The following is a 24,179-nucleotide window of genomic DNA, read 5'->3' as shown; positions in this document are numbered from 1 at the left end:
ATCTGATTTCTAGGGGGGGTTCCCATGCGTGTCAGAGCACAGGCACAGCCAGGAAAAGGCCATCACGTCAGATTGTTTTCCTACAAAGGTTAACCTACCTTTCCCCGTCCCCATCCGAAACCCCCCTCACATCCCATCCACCCCGCACTAGTTTTGCTTTGGTGAGCATACCGAGGGGGACGGGACTCTCCCTCCCCCTTTCTCTCTCTCTGTCTCTCTCTCTCTCTCTCTGTCTCTCTCTCTCTCTCTCTATGTCTCTCTCTCTCTCTCTCTGTCTCTCTCTCTCTCTCTCTGTCTCTCTCTCTCTTTCTCTCTCTCTCTCTCTGTCTCTCTCTCTCTGTCTCTCTCTCTCTGTCTCTCTCTGTCTGTCTCTCTCTCCCCCTCCGTCTCTCTCTCTGTCTCTCCCCCTCCATCTCTGTCTCTCTCTGTCTCTCTCTCTCTCCCTGTCTCTCCCTGTCTCTTTCTCTCTCTCTCTCTCTCTCTGTCACTGTATCTCTCTCTCCCCCCTCTCTCATTCTCTCTGTCTCTCTCTGTCTCTCTCTCCCCTCTCTCTCTGTCTCTCCGTCTCTCTCTCTCTCTGTCTCTCTCTCTCTGTCTCTCCCCCTCCGTCTCTGTCTCTCTCTGTCTCTCTCTCTCCCCCTCTCTGTCTCTCTCTCTCTCTGTCTCTCTCTCTGTCTCTCTCCCCCTCTCTCTGTCTCTCTCTCTCTCTGTCTCTCTCCCCCTCTCTCTGTCTCTCCCCGTCTCTGTCCCCCTCTCTCTCTGTCTCTCTATGAGATGCAGGTCAGAATGCCTCCCTGCTCCAGGTAAATTGCGATGCGGCTGTCTGATTTCTGTCCCGTCTATTGAGCTTTATTTACCCGCTATAGTTTCTAGGTGGAGATGCCTCGATGTGAAAGACGCGCTGAACGTCGGTAGATATGCGCCAATTCAAACCAGTGGCCTGGTAAAGATGGAATAGCGTCCCGAGCATTTTTCTTCTTTGTGTGTGTGTGTGTGGTCTTCCGTTATTTCCAATCAGACATTCCAAAGTGTCGGTTCTGCCTGACAAGGATTCTTATTGGAGACAGAGAAGGAGCCAGAAGAAGCATATCATTGTCCTCATTTATTGGTGCTTAGTGTGTCTGGGTACTGTTGTGTTGTTGTTTTTTTGGCGTTGTTCTGTGGTCCATGCACTTTTGAAGGACTCTTGTCTATTCCTGGGAGAGGGGGGGAGAAAAACAAAGAAGGATTTTCAGGAGAAGCTATTCTGATATGGGCAGTATTTGACCCATGATTGTTGTCATTTGTGTCGAAAAAAATACTAATCTGAAGTCTAAACCATCCTAAAAGGTGTGTGAAGTCAGGTGGGACAGAATTTAAAAGATAGCAAACAATAATTAGAATTTAGATGGACTCATCTTTGGGCTGTGGACTGAGGACCATTCTTTGGTCTCTAGACTGAGGGCCATTCTTTGGGCTGTGGACTGAGGACCATTCTTTGGTCTCTAGACTGAGGACCATTCTTTGGTCTCTAGACTGACGACCATTCTTTGGTCTCTAGACTGACGACCATTCTTTGGTCTCTAGACTGAGGACCATTCTTTGGTCTCTAGACTGAGGACCATTCAATGGTCTCTAGACTGAGGACTGAGGTCTCTAGACTGAGGACCATGCTTTGGTCTCTAGACTGAGGGCCATTCTATAGTCTCTAGACTGAGGACTATTCTTTAGTCTCTACACTGAGGACCATTCTTTGGTCTCTAGACTGAGGACCATTCTTTGGTCTCTAGACTGAGGACCATTCTTTGGTCTCTAGACTGATGACATTCTTTGGTCTCTAGACTGAGGACCATTCTTTGGTCTCTAGACTGAGGACCATTCTTTGGTCTCTAGACTGAGGACATTCTTTGGTATCTAGACTGAGGACCATTCTTTGGTCTCTAGACTGAGGACCATTCTTTGGTCTCTAGACTGAGGACCATTCTTTGGTCTCTAGACTGAGGACCATTCTTTGGTCTCTAGACTGAGGGCCATTCTTTGGTCTCCAGACTGAGGACCATTCTTTGGTCTCTAGACTGAGGACCATTCTTTGGTCTCTAGACTGAGGATCATTCTTTGGTCTCTAGACTGAGGACCATTCTTTGGTCTCTAGACTGAGGGCCATTCTTTGGTCTCTAGACTGAGGGCCATTCTTTGGTCTCTAGACTGAGGACCATTCCATGGTCTCTAGACTGAGGATCATTCTTTGGTCTCTAGACTGAGGACCATTCTTTGGTCTCTAGACTGTGGACGGAGGTCTCTAGACTGAGGACCATTCTTTGGTCTCTAGACTGAGGACCATTCTTTGGTCTCTAGACTGAGGACTATTCTATGGTCTCTAGACTGAGGACCATTCTTTGGGCTGTGGACTGAGGACCATTCTTTGGTCTCTAGACTGAGGACCATTCTTTGGTCTCTAGACTGAGGACCATTCTTTGGTCTCTAGACTGAGGACCATTCAATGGTCTCTAGACTGAGGACTGAGGTCTCTAGACTGAGGACCATGCTTTGGTCTCTAGACTGAGGGCCATTCTATAGTCTCTAGACTGAGGACCATTCTTTGGTCTCTAGACTGAGGACCATTCAATGGTCTCTAGACTGAGGACCATTCTTTGGTCTCTAGACTGAGGACCATTCTTTGGTCTCTAGACTGAGGACCATTCTTTGGTCTCTAGACTGAGGACCATTCAATGGTCTCTAGACTGAGGACCATTCTTTGGTCTCTAGACTGAGGACCATTCTTTGGTCTCTAGACTGAGGACCATTCTTTGGTCTCTAGACTGAGGACCATTCTTTGGTCTCTAGACTGAGGATCATTCTTTGGTCTCTAGACTGAGGACCATTATTTGGTCTCTAGACTGAGGGCCATTCTTTGGTCTCTAGACTGAGGACCATTCCATGGTCTCTAGACTGAGGATCATTCTTTGATCTCTAGACTGAGGACCATTCTTTGGTCTCTAGACTGTGGACGGAGGTCTCTAGACTGAGGACCATTCTTTGGTCTCTAGACTGAGGACCATTCTTTGGTCTCTAGACTGAGGACTATTCTATGGTCTCTAGACTGAGGACCATTCTTTGGTCTCTAGACTGAGGACCATTCTTTGGGCTGTGGACTGAGGATCATTCTTTGGTCTCTAGACTGAGGACCATTCTATTATCTCTAGACTGAGGACTGAGGTCTCTAGACTGAGGACCATTCTTTGGTCTCTAGACTGAGAACAATTCTTTGGTCTCTAGACTGAGGACCATTCAATGGTCTCTAGACTAAGGACTGAGGCCTTTAGACTGAGGACAATGCTTTGGTCTCTAGACTGAGGGCCATGCTTTGGTCTCTAGACTGAGGGCCATTCTATAGTCTCTAGACTGAGGACTATTCTTTAGTCTCTACACTGAGGACCATTCTTTGGTCTCTAGACTGAGGACCATTCTTTGGTCTCTAGACTGAGGACCATTCTTTGGTCTCTAGACTGAGGACCATTCTTTGGTCCTAGACTGAGGACATCTTGGTCCTAGACTGAGGACCATTCTTTGGTCTCTAGACTGAGGACCATTCTTTGGTCTCTAGACTGAGGACCATTCTTTGGTCTCTAGACTGAGGACCATTCTTTGGTCTCTAGACTGAGGACCATTCTTTGGTCTCTAGACTGAGGACCATTCTTTGGTCTCTAGACTGAGGACCATTCTTTGGTCTCTAGACTGAGGACCATTCTTTGGTCTCTAGACTGAGGACCATTCTTTGGTCTCTAGACTGAGGACCATTCTTGGTCTCTAGACTGAGGACCATTCTTTGGTCTCTAGACTGAGGACCATTCTTTGGTCTCTAGACTGAGGACCATTCTTTGGTCTCTAGACTGAGGACCATTCTTTGGTCTCTAGACTGAGGACCATTCTTTGGTCTCTAGACTGAGGACCATTCTTTGGTCTCTAGACTGAGGACCATTCTTTGGTCTCTAGACTGAGGACCATTCTTTGGTCTCTAGACTGAGGACTATTCTTTGGTCTCTAGACTGAGGACCATTCTTTGGTCTCTAGACTGATGACCATTCTTTGGTCTCTAGACTGAGGACCATTCTATGGTCTCTAGACTGAGGACCATTCTTTGGTCTCCAGACTGAGGACCATTCTTTGGTCTCCAGACTGAGGACCATTATTTGGTCTCCAGACTGAGGACCATTCTTTGTTGTCTGTGTATTGTGCGATCTTTGCCCGCTCGTCCGTCACACACACACACACACACACACACACACACACACACACACACACACACACACACACACACACACACACACACGCACACACACAATGCCTGCACAACACTTCTAGTCTCCTGTGAGTAAAACCACATTGACAGGAGTGTGTGTGTGTCTCTGTGTGTGTGTCTCATGAGTATAAAGCCAGTCACGGGAGACCCTTGTCCTCTCTTGTCGAATGGTCACGGCAAGATGTTTACCTTTACATACAAATAGACCCGGTGCGGAGTGGTGTCACAAAACGTGTCATGGATAAATAACGTTCCTCACTTTTCAATCTAGTGGCCAGACTTCCTGTGCTAGCCGACTGTGGAGCTGTGGCTGAGATAGACCCCTGTTGGGCTGGTCTACTGGGGGATATAGGCTGGTCTACTGGGGGATATAGGCTGGTCTACTGGGGGATATAGGCTGGTCTACTGGGGGACTTCCTGTGCTAGCCGACTGTGGAGCTGTGGCTGAGATAGACCCCTGTTGGGCTGGTCTACTGGGGGATATAGGCTGGTCTACTGGGGGACTTCCTGTGCTAGCCGACTGTGGAGCTGTGGCTGAGATAGACCCCTGTTGGGCTGGTCTACTGGGGGATATAGGCTGGTCTACTGGGGGATATAGGCTGGTCTACTGGGGGATATAGGCTGGTCTACTGGGGGACTTCCTGTGCTAGCCAACTGTGGAGCTGTGGCTGAGATAGACCCCTGTTGGGCTGGTCTACTGGGGAATATAGGCTGGTCTACTGGGGGACTTCCTGTGCTAGCCGACTGTGGAGCTGTGGCTGAGATAGACCCCTGTTGGGCTGGTCTACTGGGGGATATAGGCTGGTCTACTGGGGGATATAGGCTGGTCTACTGGGGGATATAGGCTGGTCTACTGGGGGACTTCCTGTGCTAGCCGACTGTGGAGCTGTGGCTGAGATAGACCCCTGTTGGGCTGGTCTACTGGGGGATATAGGCTGGTCTACTGGGGGATATAGGCTGGTCTACCGGGGGATATAGGCTGGTCTACAGGGGGATATGGGCTGGTCTACTGGGGGATATAGGCTGGTCTACTGGGAGATATAGGCTGGTCTACTGGGGGACAACACATCACTGTGTAACTGCCTCCTTATTTTCCAGCATGGTGGTGGCTGCTTCATGGTATGGGTATGCTTGTCATCAGCAAATACTTGCGAGTTTTTCAGGATGAAAATAAACAGAACAGAGCTAAGAACAGGCAAAATCCTAGAGGAAAACCTGGTTCAGTCTGCTTTTTTCATCAGACACTGAGAGAGGAATTCACCTTTCAGCAGGACAGTTACCTCAAAAACAAGGTCAAATCTACACTGGAGTTGCTAACCAAGAAGACATGGAATGTTCTTGAGTTGCCTAGTTACAGTTTTTACTTAAATCGGGCTTGAAAATCTATGGCAAGACTTGGAAACGGCTGTCTAGCGATGATCAACAACAAACTTGACAGAGCTTGAAGAATTTTAATAAGAATAATCCACGCTTGCAAAGCTCTTAGATATTTATCCAGAAAGACTCAACAGCTGTAATCGCTGCCAAAGGTGCTTCTACAACATATTGACTCGGGGGCTGTAAATAACAGCTGTAATCGCTGCCAAAGGTGCTTCTACAACATATTGACTCGGGGGCTGTAAATAACAGCTGTAATCGCTGCCAAAGGTGCTTCTACAACATATTGACTCGGGGGCTGTGAATAACAGCTGTAATCGCTGCCAAAGGTGCTTCTACAACATATTGACTCGGGGGCTGTAAATAACAGCTGTAATCGCTGCCAAAGGTGCTTCTACAACATATTGACTCGGGGGCTGTGAATAACAGATGTAATCGCTGCCAAAGGTGCTTCTACAACATATTGACTCGGGGGCTGTGAATAACAGATGTAATCGCTGCCAAAGGTGCTTCTACAACATATTGACTCGGGGGCTGTGAATAACAGCTGTAATCGCTGCCAAAGGTGCTTCTACAACATATTGACTCGGGGGCTGTAAATAACAGCTGTAATCGCTGCCAAAGGTGCTTCTACAACATATTGACTCGGGGGCTGTAAATAACAGCTGTAATCGCTGCCAAAGGTGCTTCTACAACATATTGACTCGGGGGCTGTGAATAACAGCTGTAATCGCTGCCAAAGGTGCTTCTACAACATATTGACTCGGGGGCTGTAAATAACAGCTGTAATCGCTGCCAAAGGTGCTTCTACAACATATTGACTCGGGGGCTGTGAATAACAGCTGTAATCGCTGCCAAAGGTGCTTCTACAACATATTGACTCGGGGGCTGTGAATAACAGCTGTAATCGCTGCCAAAGGTGCTTCTACAACATATTGACTCGGGGGCTGTGAATAACAGCTGTAATCGCTGCCAAAGGTGCTTCTACAACATATTGACTCGGGGGCTGTGAATAACAGCTGTAATCGCTGCCAAAGGTGCTTCTACAACATATTGACTCGGGGGCTGTGAATAACAGTTGTAATCGCTGCCAAAGGTGCTTCTACAACATATTGACTCGGGGGCTGTGAATAACAGATGTAATCGCTGCCAAAGGTGCTTCTACAACATATTGACTCGGGGGCTGTGAATAACAGCTGTAATCGCTGCCAAAGGTGCTTCTACAACATATTGACTCGGGGGCTGTGAATAACAGCTGTAATCGCTGCCAAAGGTGCTTCTACAACATATTGACTCGGGGGCTGTGAATAACAGCTGTAATCGCTGCCAAAGGTGCTTCTACAACATATTGACTCGGGGGCTGTGAATAACAGCTGTAATCGCTGCCAAAGGTGCTTCTACAACATATTGACTCGGGGGCTGTGAATAACAGCTGTAATCGCTGCCAAAGGTGCTTCTACAACATATTGACTCGGGGGCTGTGAATAACAGCTGTAATCGCTGCCAAAGGTGCTTCTACAACATATTGACTCGGGGGCTGTAAATAACAGCTGTAATCGCTGCCAAAGGTGCTTCTACAACATATTGACTCGGGGGCTGTAAATAACAGCTGTAATCGCTGCCAAAGGTGCTTCTACAACATATTGACTCGGGGGCTGTAAATAACAGCTGTAATCGCTGCCAAAGGAGCTTCTACAACATATTGACTCGGGGGCTGTGAATAACAGCTGTAATCGCTGCCAAAGATGCTTCTACAACATATTGACTCGGGGGCTGTGAATAACAGCTGTAAATACGATATCTTCTGTATTTCATTTTCAATACATTTGTCATTATGGGGGGGTATTGTGATGTCATTATGGGGGGGTATTGTGATGTCATTATGGGGGGGTATTGTGATGTCATTATTGGGGTATTGTGATGTGATTATTGGGGTATTGTGTGTAGATGTAAAAAATATATACTTTTTTTTATTTTTTAAAGTCAATATAATTTTGAATTCAGGTCGTAACACAACGAAATGTGGAATAAATCGAGGGTTATGAATCCTCTCTGAAGGCGCCTGTATATGTGTGTGTGTGTGTGTGTGTGTGTGAGAGAGAGAGATAGTGTTTCATCTTCTGTAAATTACAATGGCTTCCAATTTGGGCCTCACATCCCGACAAAAAAGACGGTTCAGACAGTATTACCCTATATGTTATATAATATATATATATTAATATTAGTCGATATGTTTATAGTGTGTAAGTGATGTTTTTGTCGACCACAACAAATGCATTGAGTACATTGCCGCTCGGCTTGTCTCAGTTTGAGGATATGATTGCGCTGCATTAGCAAGTTAATGTAGGGACCGAAAACATGTGTAGACTTCCCCTTTGAAACCTCGGTGACGCTTTATATTGAGGACCGGCGGCTGGATGAAAGCCGCAGAGACGAAAGACCCACAAACAAAACAAAGTATGCATTTTGTTTACGTTTCTCTTCTAATTGTTCCTTTAGTTCTTCTGTCTCGCGCTCTTAATGCGATTCTTTCCGGTTCCGCTCGGTCAGACCGGGGGGGGGGGGGGGGGGGGGGGGTCACAGAAACAATATCCCTTTGCACCCCAACCCCCCGCCTCGCTCTAATCACATTCATTAACCAGATAAATAAAAGGAAAACCAACAAACAATAATAATAATAATAATAATAATAATAATTAATATCACCCAACCTAATGCGAATTTACTGGCTAAAGGTGGTTCCTAATGAAGTAGAATGTTATGCAGGCCTACATTAAATACATGAATGAAGTAGTATGATATGCAGGCCTACATTAATGAAGTAGAATGATATGCAGGGCCTACATTAAATACATTAATGAAGTAGAATGATATGCAGGCCTACATTAAATACATGAATGAAGTAGAATGATATGCAGGCCTACATTAATGAAGTAGAATGATATGCAGGGCCTACATTAAATACATTAATGAAGTAGAATGATATGCAGGGCCTACATTAAATACATTAATGAAGTAGAATGATATGCAGGCCTACATTAAATACATTAATGAAGTAGAATGATATGCAGGCCTACATTAATGAAGTAGAATGATATGCAGGCCTACATTAAATACATTAACAAAGGGGTTTTATCTTTATGTGATATAGCTACTGTAGGCGACTGTTTTGGATCCAAAATAGGCCTAAATTACACTGCGACAGCAAATGTGCAGTGGATATCCAGCACCCCCCTTTACATAAACCTCACTATTGTTATTTTAATGCTGCACTTTAATTATTTATTACTTGTATTTATTTCTTTAGGTATTTTTCTTAAAACCGCATTGTTGGTTTAAGGACTTGTAAAGGACGCATTTCACTGTAAGGTCCTGTTGGTGGGATATCGTATTCGGCGCACGTCATAAATACAATTTGATTTGATCGATCAAGAAAAACGTGAATGTATCGGGACGATGATTATATGACGTTAAAATATGTTATAAATTCAGATCAGTTATTGGTATTACTCTCACCAATAGTATTTTATTTTAGGATCTTTCTCCCAGAAGGAACATGATAAAAAAATTGGATGCAAACTCAGTTATTGTCTCGTTGTAGCGTTTGATTTAAAAAAGAAACGATATGTGTATTATATATTTATTTACTATAGAGGAAATTGTTTCATGTTTCTTTATCCGAAATCATTGCAACAAAAACGAAATATACCCCTATAATAATAGTCATAATTAATAATAATGAATAGGTAATAATAATAGTTATTAACACATTACCACTTATATGTTTTCATGGTTTGAAAATAAATCCCTGGTATGTTTTTCGGATAAAGGCCTATAAGAATTGACTAATATGTGTGGCCTGCAGAGAGAGAAAATATTCAAACGCTGTAAAAACCGTTTTATTAAGGCTGTTAAGACCCGACTTTTATCATCAAATATTTTCTTTCTCACAAAATAATATACTCCGTATATTTTCCAACTTTGACGCATTGGGTTTTTAGGGCGTGTATTATTTTAATCGAAGATATTTTATATGTCCCCCCCCCCCTTTTTAGTCCTTTCTGCTATATCCTACGACAGTTAACCCCACTGTTCCTAGGCCGCCATTGAAAATAAGAATTTGTTCTTTAACTGACTTGCCTAGTTAAATAAAGGTAAAATGAATAAATAAAATAAACATGCGCTTTGTTATGTCGAGAAGTAGAAATGACATCGCTATAAAATCATAAACGTAAATGATCTTCCTCTCTTAAACTAGACGGAGAAAGAAACGGACGGTTGGTTTGCACTTCACAAACTCCTGTCTGTTTTTGTAGGCCGAATAACGGTTGTTTTAAATGTTGTTCTGTTCAGGGAGACAACTCCAATAGAGGTCACTTCAGAGCCAAAGACACCAATGGAGGATTCTGAGTTTATGGGCATATTGTGTAAGAGTGAATTGAATATTGTGTTTAAATGCTTCTTTATGTATTTTATAAAATATCCATGCAAGGTGTTTAAACAACCTTAGAGAGGTTTTAACTGTCTGGTATAACACGATGCACACATCTCAGTCACAATATTACTCATTTTGATTTAAATGATTTACAATTATTGATTGAATGAATAATTTATATTGAAACAAGAACAACAACAAAAAAACGATATTTTACAAGGTGTTTTTTTTTTTTTTTTACAATGGTATTTACGACAAGGAAACGACGTCACAATGACATCAAGTCAATATCTTTTCTTTCGTATTACGCTCCGGTGAATGGCTTCTTAAACGTCACTATGAATACAAATAAATAGAAAAAGACAAAACGTCGCTATTTATGTGTTGTTTTGTTTTGCCCGCCCCGTTGTCGCGGGAGGCAGAAGGGTCAGGGTCGCGGAGGGGGAGCAGAGCGAGACAAGGCGAGTAAAATTTGGTCGCTGTCTCAACGCTTTGTTCTGCACTCAATTGTCTCTGTGTCGCTCGTGAACCCTGGGACCCGAACTACCAACCGACCAGCGCTCTGATGATGTTTTCCAGAGAGAGAGAGAGAGACAGAGAGAGAGAGAGAGAGAGACAGAGAGAGAGAGAGAGAGAGAGAGAGAGAGAGAGAGAGAGAGAGAGAGAGAATGAGAGAGAGACAGAGAGAGAAAGAGAGAAAGAGACAGAGAGAGAGAGACAGACAGAGAGGGAGAGACAGAGAGAAAGAGAGAAAGACAGAGAGAGAGAGACAGAGAAACCCCCCTACTCTCTCGTTGCTGCTCTAAGGCCAAGTCATGGTTGATTTACATACCTAATAATACGTTGAGTTCTTCCTCTCCTGACATGGACCGGGCTTCAGTTCAAAGTCAAACTAACCAGCACGTTAACACAGGGTACAGTCTATACACCTAATAAACACACACACACACACACACACACACACACACACACACACACACACACACACACACACACACACACACACACACACACACACACACACACACACACACACACACACACACACACACACACACACACACACACACGGTGCCTGTAGATCAGAACACTATAACGTAGTCAGAGGTAGTCAGCGGTAGTTATAAACCACTAGGCGACAGTCTCAAAGGGGATCGAGGCTCAAAAGTTGTCGTGCTTTAACAACAACAGGTGGGTGATGACGCTGAGAAGAGCTAGAAGTTTCCCCCCCTATAGGTACCGATCTAGGATCAGCGCCGCTGATCGGTTCTTTTTTTTCCTAAGAGCGCAGGATCCGGATGACAGACAGTTGTTGCCGTCATTCATTCGTCTGTGCCATTACTACAAGCAGTCGACTCAACGACGAGTCGTGTTTAACGTCATGTTCGTTGGCCGTTGGATAGAGAGAGTATCATGGGGAAAGCTGGTGAGAGAGAGAGAGAGAGAGAGATGGGGGGGGGGGGGGTAGTTTGGTAAAGTGGAACTCCGTGACAGATGCGCAAGCGCGCGGGGAACACAGCCTTGCAGGTGCACGTGTGTGCGTGTGACGTGCCAGTGTGTGTGTGTGTGTATATTGATACCATTGTGTGTCTCGTTGTGCGTTCGTGCGTGTGTAGGAAAGAGAGAGAGAGTGAAAGAGAGAGAGAGGGGGGGAGGGGGGGGACATGAGCGCACATTGAGAGCGCGGCTCTTTTGACTCCCTCTCGGTGTGATCATTTCACGCTCCCCTCCAAGGCCTTTCCACCTAAAGTGTTTAGTCTCAGATCACTGCGCCCTGTGCAGTGTCGCAATAGGGAGCGGAAGGGTCGAATTATTTCACCCCTTTATACAACTCACCAAAAAGTACTGTTGCGAGAGAGAGAAAAGAGAGAAAGGGGAAAAAAAAGTGTGTGAGGAGGGAGAGAGGAGGAAGAGGGGAAGCGTTAGAGAAAAGTTTTTTGTTCTTTCTCCCCCCCCCCCCACCCAACACCCCCCATCACCCCCCACACATCCATCGCTTCCCCCGCCCAGCTCCAAGCCCAACGGGAGCAGAATGGAAGTAGAGGCCGAGGGTCATGTGTTGAAGCCGGGAAGAGCAGGTAGGTAAGGGCCGCTGGCTGCTTCTCTCTATGCTAACTCTCATAGACCTGACGCTTCCTTACGGATGATGAAGTATTACCACACAACGATATTATCATTATCAAACAGGAATGCGTTTTAGCTTTGGCCTCAGTTTTCTCTAATGTGAAGTTTCCAACAGGGTGAGTTTTGACGTTCAATCTATAACTTTTTCTGAAAGTAATTTAACTCGATTTCCGTTTGAACTTTTTTTTAGTTAAGGGGCCTATATATTTTAAGTGGCGCGTATAGCACATGTTTTTGGATAGCAGGCAGGGATTCTCCAAGAGACGTTCAACCAGCCAGACTCTAGATACAGTCCGTATTGTCAGTGTAGGCTACTTAATAGTTTGCATTGGGGGCTGTTCTTGAATTCAGTAATTTATGCATCCGGTATATATTCCGCCTTGCTTTAAGGCCGTTGTGTAACGTTCAGACTTGTGTTTTATGCAGATGATAAAAGTCGTTGTTTTATGACGTCGATTCGTGTGTGTTTGTTTATTTTATGACGTGTATAGTAGGTGTCTTTTACGCGTGACTCTATAGCGTACAGAAGACAGACCTGCGACAGGTGTGCTGCTAGGATGACTTGGCAGATGTTAAACATGATTTTGGGATTCTGAACAAGTGGCTAATCTAGTTCGGCTAATCTAAAACTTGGCTAATCTAATCTATGCATCTGTTCGTATGTATTTTTCCATTTTATAGGGAGGGGGGGGGGGGCATGAGCGCACATTGAGAGCGGGGGGGGGGGGGGGGTGGATTATATCAGTATTACCCACGTGTATGGTGTCAATGCACTGTACACAATACAGGATCAACCACAGCAGTCTGTCGAGGAGGACAGAGGCTCATTGGGTGAAGGTCTTCACACACAAACGCACGCAACAGTGGAGAAAGGGCCTCTGCAAGCCACACACACACACACACACACATACATACTCTTTAACCATGTCGCCTCACTGGTGTCATGGGATATATTGAGTCTCTTGTTGTTTTGTCGACTGTAATATTTACGTCCTAAATCAGAGCGTGATCTACTGAAAGGCTTACCGTGTTTAATGTGTTCACACATTACCATGGTCCCTGACACGGGTTCGGCTTTTTCATATCATTCATTTGAATGTAGGCTACAAATAGTTCTTCCTAATTATACTTTATTCTTTTTTTGCTTCAAATTATGTCGAAATATATCCTAAAAAAAATAGGATATACAAGTTTGACACGTTTAAAAATTAAAACAAAAGGCCCCCCAGTTAAATGTGTATATATCCTATTGTGTTGTTTCAGAGGGAATACATATTAGCGATGACAGACATCAGTTCATTTTCGATTCGTTACTTAATATATATATATATATCGGCTAATCTAATCTATGCATCATATATATATTTAAGTATGTTTGGGAAAAATGTGAAAATGTCTGATAGTGTCGCCATTGCATGTTATAACATAGCCTGTAGTGTAGACATATTTATACTGGCCAAACCCCCCCAAAAATGATGCACGTGTTGTTGTCTTGCCTTCCGGGTTGCTCTTTTTGTCACATTTAAAATAGTCTATTTTAAATTCTGGAATTTGCATGCTTGTAACAAAAAACACACATCTGCAACAACTGATCGAAGTTCCTACTTCTCTTGTGGTCTGAGGTGTTTTTTTCCGTTGCAATCTATTTCTTTTTTTTTGGGGGGGGGGGGGGGGGTGGAAACAGCGCCAACAATTAGCAATAGTTATCGATGAGTTATATTAGTAATAGTTATCAATATATATATTCTCTGGGTTCTAACGAAGGTTGATTATCTAAATAAATAACAGCATTTTTTTTTTTACTCAAAACTAGGCCTACCTATTCCAACTTTACAGAAACCCCCTTAGATTCTATTGATACCACTAAAGACATATAGTGAGCTTAAGTGAAACCAGGTATAACCGTCGTTTACCCCCCCCCCCCCCTTCCTCCTAAATTAATATTGGTTCAGGATATTCATAAAAACCAGCAGGGTTGTCTTAACTGTGGGTTTTTATGTTAAACTCGAGCAACACAGAAGAACAAGGCGATCGAACCTCACGCGCATCAATTCCATACCGGAAACCCGCTGAGGTGACATTTTGATACAACGTCCGTTTTTTTTGTTCATTATCATTATTATGACGTGTATAGACATTCCAAAATGGTGCTCATTATTTACGACGCCACGCGTAAAGGGGCGTGATGTCTTCCGTTGCGTCAGGTACTAACTGTACTTAACAGGCGTGGTTAGGCCTGTCACGTAATACGATGTGTTATTATAGGCCTCCCGCTTCTAACTGGCCTATTCATTTGTGCCGGTCTCAACAACGTTGCGTCACTGCATTCATTACACAACCATGACACCGTTATAAACCCATTACGTATTACTGAAAGTAGCCCGTAATATAGTCTATTTCGTGTATTTTAAGTTCTTCGATTTAGCCAAACAATCGATTATTTACTTTGACCCCCCCCCCCCAACCTCTTCTTGTTTCTTTACGGTGATGTATTGTAAGAGTTGTGATTATCATGATGGATAATGTTGTATTGTGAAAGGATGCCGTCCCTATACGTCAATGCAAATATATTTCATTCATTGATAATGTAATGCCCGATAACACGTGTTGTATTTTTTTTCCGTGAGAGAGGGATGCGAAGGGGGGGGGGGGGGGGTGTATAGAAACCGACAGAACATTCTCTCGCTTTCATCTGGTTGTCGGGGTTCAGGACTGGGCCTCCGGTCTACAGAAGGAGAGGTAATAGGATTTGTGTGACTGAATAACCTTTGAACCCCACGGTGCTCTGCAGAGAGCTAAATGAAACGGACCTCCCTAGATGGCCTGTGTGTACGCCTTCCTCTGAGTGTGTGTGTGTGTCTCTTTACACGACTTCCTCTCACTTTAATTACGACAGGGAGGGTAAAGACAGGGAGGGTATAGAGGGGGAGAGTATAGACAGGGAGGGTATCGACAGGGAGGGTCGAGACAGGGAGGGGAGGGTAACGACAGGGAAGGTATAGACAGGGAGGGGAGAGTAACGACAGGGAAGGTATAGACAAGGAGGGGAGGGTAACGACAGGGAGGGTAAAGACAGGGAGGGTATAGACAGGGAGGGTATAGACAGGGAGGGTAACGACAGGGAGGGTATAGACAGGGAGTGTATAGACAGGGAGGGTATAGACAGGGAGGGTATAGACAGGGAGGGTAAAGACAGGGAGGGTATAGACAGGGAGGGTAACGACAGGGAGGGTATAGACAGGGAGGGTAGAGACAGGGAGGGTATAGAGAGGGAGGGTAACGACAGGGAGGGTAACGACAGGGAGGGTATAGACAGGGAGGGTATAGACAGGGAGGGTATAGACAGGGAGGGTATAGACAGGGAGGGTAATGACAGGGAGGGTATAGACAGGGAGGGTATAGACAGGGAGGGTATAGACAGGGAGGGTATAGACAGGGAGGGTATAGACAGGGAGGGTAAAGACAGGGAGGGTAGAGACGGAGGGTATAGACAGTGAGGGTATAGACAGGGAGGGTAACGACAGGGAGGGTCGAGACAGGGAGGGGAGGGTAACGACAGGGAAGGTATAGACAGGGAGGGTAAAGACAGGGAGGGTAACGACAGGGAGTGTATAGACAGGGAGGGTGTAGACAGGGAGGATAGAGACAGGGAGGGTATAGACAGGGAGGGTAACGACAGGGAGGGTATAGACAAGGGAGGGTAATGACAGGGAGGGTATAGACAGGGAGGGTAATGACAGGGAGGGTATAGACAGGGAGGGTATAGACAGGGAGGGTATAGACAGGGAGGGTATAGACAGGGAGGGTATAGACAGGGAGGTTATAGACAGGGAGGGTTTAGACAGGGAGGGTATAGACAGGGAGGGTAACGACAGGGAGGGTCGAGACAGGGAGGGGAGGGTAACGACAGGGAAGGTATAGACAGGGAGGGTATAGACAGGGAGGGTAACGACAGGGAGGGTATAGACAGGGAGGGTATAGACAGGGAGGGTATAGACAGGGAGGGTATAGACAGGGAGGGTAGAGACGGAGTGTATAGACAGTGAGGGTATAGACAGGGAGGTTATAGACAGGGAGGTTATAGACAGGGAGGGTAACGACAGGGAGGGTAACGACAGGGAGGGTAACGACAGGGAGGGTATAGACAGGGAGGGTATAGACAGGGGGGGTATAGACAGGGAGGGTATAGACAGGGAGGGTAACGACAGGGAGGGTATAGACAGGGAGGGTATAGACAGGGAGGGGGGGGGGGGGGGGTATAGACAGGGAGGGTAGAGACAGGGAGGGTATAGACAGGGAGGGTATAGACAGGAAGGGTATAGACAGGGAGGGTAACGACAGGGAGGGTATAGACAGGGAGGGTATAGACAGGGAGGGTAACGACAGGGAGGGTATAGACAGGGAGGGTATAGACAGGGAGGGTATAGACAGTGAGGGTAGAGACAGGGAGGGTAGAGACAGGGAGGGTATAGACAGGGAGGGTAGAGACAGGGAGGGTATAGACAGGGAGGGTATAGACAGTGAGGGTATAGAGGGGGAGGGTAGAGACAGGGAGGGTATAGACAGGGAGGGTAACGACATGGAGGGTAAAGACAGGGAGGGTAACGACAGGGAGGGTAGAGACAGTGAGGGTAACGACAGGGAGGGTCGAGACAGGGAGGGTATAGACAGGGAGGGTCGAGACAGGGAGGGTATAGACAGGGAGGGTATAGACAGGGAGGGTAGAGACAGGGAGGGTATAGACAGGGAGGGTAGAGACAGGGAGGGTAGAGACAGAGAGGATATAGACAGAGAGGGTAACGACAGAGAGGATATAGACAGGGAGGGTAGAGACAGGGAGGGTATAGACAGGGAGGGTATAGACAGGGAGGGTATAGACAGGGAGGGTATAGACAGGGAGGGTATAGACAGGGAGGGTATAGACAGGGAGGGTAACGACAGGGAGGGTATAGACAGGGAGGGTATAGACAGGGAGGGTATAGACAGGGAGGGTATAGACAGTGAGGGTAGAGACAGGGAGGGTAGAGACAGAGATGGTATAGACAGGGAGGGTATAGACAGGGAGGGTAGAGACAGGGAGGGTATAGACAGGGAGGGTATAGACAGGGAGGGTATAGACAGTGAGGGTAGAGACAGGGAGGGTAGAGACAGGGAGGGTATAGACAGGGAGGGTAGAGACAGGGAGGGTATAGACAGGGAGGGTATAGACAGTGAGGGTATAGAGGGGGAGGGTAGAGACAGGGAGGGTATAGACAGGGAGGGTAACGACATGGAGGGTAATGACAGGGAGGGTAACGACAGGGAGGGTAGAGACAGGGAGGGTAACGACAGGGAGGGTCGAGACAGGGAGGGTATAGACAGGGAGGGTCAAGACAGGGAGGGTATAGACAGGGAGGGTATAGACAGGGAGGGTAGAGACAGGGAGGGTATAGACAGGGAGGGTAGAGACAGGGAGGGTAGAGACAGAGAGGATATAGACAGAGAGGGTAACGACAGAGAGGATATAGACAGAGAGGGTAACTTGAGTAATTGACGGATACAAAGTATATTGAAAGCAGGGGTTGCTCCTGAGTTAATGAATCAATTAACATCTCCTCATTCTTAGGGTCGTGCTGTTGTTGCAGGCCATTATTTTGGCTACTATGTCTATGGATGGCAATGCTTCTGAACAGCTTCTATCCCCAAGACATAGGACTCCAGAACACCTAATCAAATGGCTACTCAGACTATTTGCATTGCAACCCCCCCCCTTCTTCAATGCAGCTGCTACTCTCTGTCGTTGTCATCTATGCATAGTCACTTTAATAACTCTACCTACATGTACATATTACCTCAACTAACCGGTGCCCCCACACATTAACTCTGTACCGGTACCCCCCTGTATATAGCCTCTACATTGACTCTGTACCAGTACCCCCTGTATATAGCCTCCACATTGACTCTGTACCGGTACCCCCTGTATATAGCCTCCACATTGACTCTGTACCAGTACCCCCTGTATATAGCCTCCACATTGACTCTGTACTGGTACCCCCTGTATATAGCCTCCACATTGACTCTGTACCGGTACCCCCTGTATATAGCCTCCACATTGACTCTGTATCAGTACCCCCTGTATATAGCCTCCACATTGACTCTGTACCGGTACACCCTGTATATAGCCTCCACATTGACTCTGTACCGGTACCCCCTGTATATAGCCTCCACATTGACTCTGTACCGTAACACCCTGTATACTGCCTCCACATTGACTCTGTACCGTAATACCCTGTATATAGCCTCCACATTGACTCTGTACCGTAATACCCTGTATATAGCCTCCACATTGACTCTGTACCGGTACCCCCTGTATATAGCCTCCACATTGACTCTGTACCAGTACCCCCTGTATATAGCCTCCACATTGACTCTTTACCAGTACCCCCTGTATATAACCTCCACATTGACTCTGTACCAGTACCCCCTGTATATAGCCTCCACATTGACTCTGTACTGGTACCCCCTGTATATAGCCTCCACATTGACTCTGTACTGGTACCCCCTGTATATAGCCTCCACATTGACTCTGTACTGGTACCCCCTGTATATAGCCTCCACATTGACTCTGTACCGGTACCCCCCTGTATATAGCCTCCACATTGACTCTGTACCAGTACCCCCCTGTATATAGCCTCCACATTGACTCTGTACCAGTACCCCCCTGTATATAGCCTCCACATTGACTCTGTACCAGTACCCCCTGTATAAAGCCTCCACATTGACTCTGTACCAGTACCCCCCTGTATATAGCCTCCACATTGACTCTGTACTGGTACCCCCTGTATATAGCCTCCACATTGACTCTGTACTGGTACCCCTGTATATAGCCTCCACATTGACTCTGTACTGGTACCCCCTGTATATAGCCTCCACATTGACTCTGTACCGGTACCCCCTGTATATAGCCTCCACATTGACTCTGTACCAGTACCCCCTGTATATAGCCTCCACATTGACTCTGTACCAGTACACCCTGTATATAGCCTCCACATTGACTCTGTACCGGTACCCCCCCTGTATATAACCTCCACATTGACTCTGTACCGGTACCCCCTGTATATAGCCTCCACATTGACTCTGTACCAGTACCCCCCCTGTATATAGCCTCCACATTGACTCTGTACCGTAACACCCTGTATATAACCTCCACATTGACTCTGTACCGGTACCCCCCTGTATATAACCTCCACATTGACTCTGTACCAGTACCCCCTGTATATAGTCTCCACATTGACTCTGTACCGGTACCCCCTGTATATAGCCTCCACATTGACTCTGTACCAGTACCCCCTGTATATAGCCTCCACATTGACTCTGTACCAGTACCCCCTGTATAAAGCCTCCACATTGACTCTGTACCAGTACCCCCTGTATATAGCCTCCACATTGACTCTGTACTGGTACCCCCTGTATATAGCCTCCACATTGACTCTGTACTGGTACCCCCTGTATATAGCCTCCACATTGACTCTGTACTGGTACCCCCTGTATATAGCCTCCACATTGACTCTGTACTGGTACCCCCTGTATATAGCCTCCACATTGACTCTGTACGGTACCCCCCTGTATATAGCCTCCACATGACTCTGTACCGGTACCCCCTGTATATAGCCTCCACATTGACTCTGTACCAGTACCCCCTGTATATAGCCTCCACATTGACTCTGTACCAGTACACCCTGTATATAGCCTCCACATTGACTCGTGTACCGGTACCCCCCCCTGTATATAGCCTCCACATTGACTCTGCTACCGGTACCCCCTGTATAAAGCCTCCACATTGACTTCTGTACCAGTACCCCCTGTATATAGCCTCCACATTGACTCTGTACTGGTACCCCCTGTATATAGCCTCCACATTGACTCTGTACCAGTACCCCCGGTATATAGCCTCCACAATTGACTCTGGTTAACCTTTACCCCCTGGATAAGCCTCCACATTGACTCTGTACCAGTACCCCCTGTATAATAGCCTCCACATTGACTCTGTACTGGTACCCCCTGTATATAGCCTCCACATTGACTCTGTACTGGTACCCCCTGTATATAGCCTCCACATTGACTCTGTACTGGTACCCCCTGTATATAGCCTCCACATTGACTCTGTACCGGTACCCCCTGTATATAGCCTCCACATTGACTCTGTACCAGTACCCCCTGTATATAGCCTCCACATTGACTCTGTACCAGTACACCCTGTATATAGCCTCCACATTGACTCTGTACCGGTACCCCCCCTGTATATAACCTCCACATTGACTCTGTACCGGTACCCCCCTGTATATAGCCTCCACATTGACTCTGTACCAGTACCCCCCTGTATATAGCCTCCACATTGACTCTGTACCGTAACACCCTGTATATAACCTCCACATTGACTCTGTACCGGTACCCCCCCTGTATATAACCTCCACATTGACTCTGTACCAGTACCCCTGTATATAGTCTCCACATTGACTCTGTACCGGTACCCCCTGTATATAGCCTCCACATTGACTCTGTACCAGTACCCCCCTGTATATAGCCTCCACATTGACTCTGTACCAGTACCCCCTGTATAAAGCCTCCACATTGACTCTGTACCAGTACCCCCTGTATATAGCCTCCACATTGACTCTGTACTGGTACCCCCTGTATATAGCCTCCACATTGACTCTGTACTGGTACCCCCTGTATATAGCCTCCACATTGACTCTGTACTGGTACCCCCTGTATATAGCCTCCACATTGACTCTGTACCGGTACCCCCTGTATATAGCCTCCACATTGACTCTGTACCAGTACCCCCTGTATATAGCCTCCACATTGACTCTGTACCAGTACACCCTGTATATAGCCTCCACATTGACTCTGTACCGGTACCCCCCCTGTATATAGCCTCCACATTGACTCTGTACCGGTACCCCCTGTATAAAGCCTCCACATTGACTCTGTACCAGTACCCCCTGTATATAGCCTCCACATTGACTCTGTACTGGTACCCCCTGTATATAGCCTCCACATTGACTCTGTACTGGTACCCCCTGTATATAGCCTCCACATTGACTCTGTACTGGTACCCCCTGTATATAGCCTCCACATTGACTCTGTACCGGTACCCCCTGTATATAGCCTCCACATTGACTCTGTACCAGTACCCCCTGTATATAGCCTCCACATTGACTCTGTACCAGTACACCCTGTATATAGCCTCCACATTGACTCTGTACCGGTACCCCCCCTGTATATAGCCTCCACATTGACTCTGTACCGGTACACCCTGTATATAGCCTCCACATTGACTCTGTACTGGTACCCCCTGTATATAGCCTCCACATTGACTCTGTACCGGTACCCCCTGTATATAGCCTCCACATTGACTCTGTACCAGTACCCCCTGTATATAGCCTCCACATTGACTCTGTACCAGTACACCCTGTATATAGCCTCCACATTGACTCTGTACCGGTACCCCCCCTGTATATAACCTCCACATTGACTCTGTACCGGTACCCCCTGTATATAGCCTCCACATTGACTCTGTACCAGTACCCCCCTGTATATAGCCTCCACATTGACTCTGTACCGTAACACCCTGTATATAACCTCCACATTGACTCTGTACCGGTACCCCCCTGTATATAACCTCCACATTGACTCTGTACCAGTACCCCCTGTATATAGTCTCCACATTGACTCTGTACCGGTACCCCCTGTATATAGCCTCCACATTGACTCTGTACCAGTACCCCCTGTATATAGCCTCCACATTGACTCTGTACCAGTACCCCCTGTATAAAGCCTCCACATTGACTCTGTACCAGTACCCCCTGTATATAGCCTCCACATTGACTCTGTACTGGTACCCCCTGTATATAGCCTCCACATTGACTCTGTACTGGTACCCCCTGTATATAGCCTCCACATTGACTCTGTACTGGTACCCCCTGTATATAGCCTCCACATTGACTCTGTACCGGTACCCCCTGTATATAGCCTCCACATTGACTCCTGTACCAGTACCCCCTGTATATAGCCTCCACATTGACTCTGTACCGGTACCCCCTGTATATAGCCCTCCACATTGACTCTGTACCAGTACCCCCTGTATATAGCCTCCACATTGACTCTGTACCAGTAACACCCTGTATATAGCCTCCACATTGACTCTGTACCGGTACCCCCCCTGTATATAGCCTCCACATTGACTCTGTACCGGTACCCCCTGTATAAAGCCTCCACATTGACTCTGTACCAGTACCCCCCTGTATATAGCCTCCACATTGACTCTGTACTGGTACCCCCTGTATATAGCCTCCACATTGACTCTGTACTGGTACCCCCCTGTATATAGCCTCCACATTGACTCTGTACTGGTACCCCCTGTATATAGCCTCCACATTGACTCTGTACCGGTACCCCCTGTATATAGCCTCCACATTGACTCTGTACCAGTACCCCCTGTATATAGCCTCCACATTGACTCTGTACCAGTACACCCTGTATATAGCCTCCACATTGACTCTGTACCGGTACCCCCCCCCTGTATATAGCCTCCACATTGACTCTGTACCGGTACACCCTGTATATAGCCTCCACATTGACTCTGTACCGGTACCCCCTGTATATAGCCTCCACATTGACTCTGTACCAGTACCCCCTGTATATAGCCTCCACATTGACTCTGTACCAGTACACCCTGTATATAGCCTCCACATTGACTCTGTACCAGTACCCCCTGTATATAGTCTCCACATTGACTCTGTACCGGTACCCCCTGTATATAGCCTCCACATTGACTCTGTACTGGTACCTCCTGTATATAGTCTCCACATTGACTCTGTACCGGTACCCCCTGTATATAGCCTCCACATTGACTCTGTACTGGTACCTCCTGTATATAGCCTCCACATTGACTCTGTACTGGTACCTCCTGTATATAGCCTCCACATTGACTCTGTACTGGTACCTCCTGTATATAGCCTCACTATTGTTATTTCACTGCTGCTCTTTAATTACTTGTTACTTTTATTTCTTATTCGTATTTTTTTTTACTGAATTGTTGGTTCGGGCATTTCACCGTAAAACACCTGTTGTATTCGGAGCGTTGTGATTAATAACATTTGATTTGATTTGAATGCCATCGTACAGGACAACCCGTGGTCACTGAAAGGTGTTTTGAGGAAGATGAAAACCATGTAAACCATACGCCAATGGTCACCTCAGTCACCAGATCTCAACCCACCGTCAAAAATAAAATTTAAAAAACCACCAAATGACGGAATTTAATTATAGTTAGAATGTTCGTCCCGAGAGAGTTCCAGATTAGAATCACGGAGCGTCGTAGCTGTTCTAGATGCTGATGACCCAACAATGCAGAGTAGCAAGAACGTGGGTTTGAGCGTCGAATTGCGCAGTTAAAGCTAGTCTATTAATAAGACCAGTTACCTTTATGTAGGTCGTTAGTGGTTCAGGGTTTTCTGTCTCATGGCGCTAATCCAACGGGTTTGGAGAGGGTGCGTTTCGTCTACAACAGGTCCAAGTTCAGACCCTTGTTAAACCCAGGTTCTGTCAAATACAAATACAAATGTATTGGTCACGTACACATGTTTAGCAGATGTAATTACCGGTGTAATGAAATGCTTGTGTTTCTAGCTCCATCAGTGCATTAATATCTAACAAGTAATATCTAACAATTTCACAACAATACACAACAATACACACACACCTGGTTGGTCACACGTACCCACACACACACACACACACACACGTTCGCTCTGTGATTGACAGGACCCCCTGGTAACGCTCTGTGTGCGCGGGCGTGTGATAGTGCGCTGCCGTCTCTGACCCGTGAAATAATAATTTATAGAATTGTCTATTGAAGGAGGTGCACCGTGGGCACGTTACTCTGTTACTCCCTCCCCATCCGTAGGGGGTCCGTGGTTT

At 46.4% G+C, this 24,179-nt stretch overlaps 1 long non-coding RNA gene across 1 annotated transcript; it reads right to left on the bottom strand.

The window, feature by feature from the left end:
- Nucleotides 1-1,082: 1,082 nt before the first annotated feature.
- Nucleotides 1,083-23,887, bottom strand: LOC116366229 (uncharacterized). Its single transcript, XR_004208252.1, has 2 exons — nt 23,682-23,887; nt 1,083-1,196 (listed from the first exon to the last, which is right to left on the bottom strand). It is a non-coding gene; the product is annotated as an uncharacterized LOC116366229 (long non-coding RNA).
- Nucleotides 23,888-24,179: the final 292 nt, after the last annotated feature.

The sequence above is a fragment of the Oncorhynchus kisutch genome, unplaced genomic scaffold, assembly GCF_002021735.2.
Source record: "Oncorhynchus kisutch isolate 150728-3 unplaced genomic scaffold, Okis_V2 scaffold1401, whole genome shotgun sequence".
NCBI lineage: Eukaryota > Metazoa > Chordata > Actinopteri > Salmoniformes > Salmonidae > Oncorhynchus > Oncorhynchus kisutch.
This window is presented reverse-complemented; position numbering and strand designations above follow the sequence as displayed.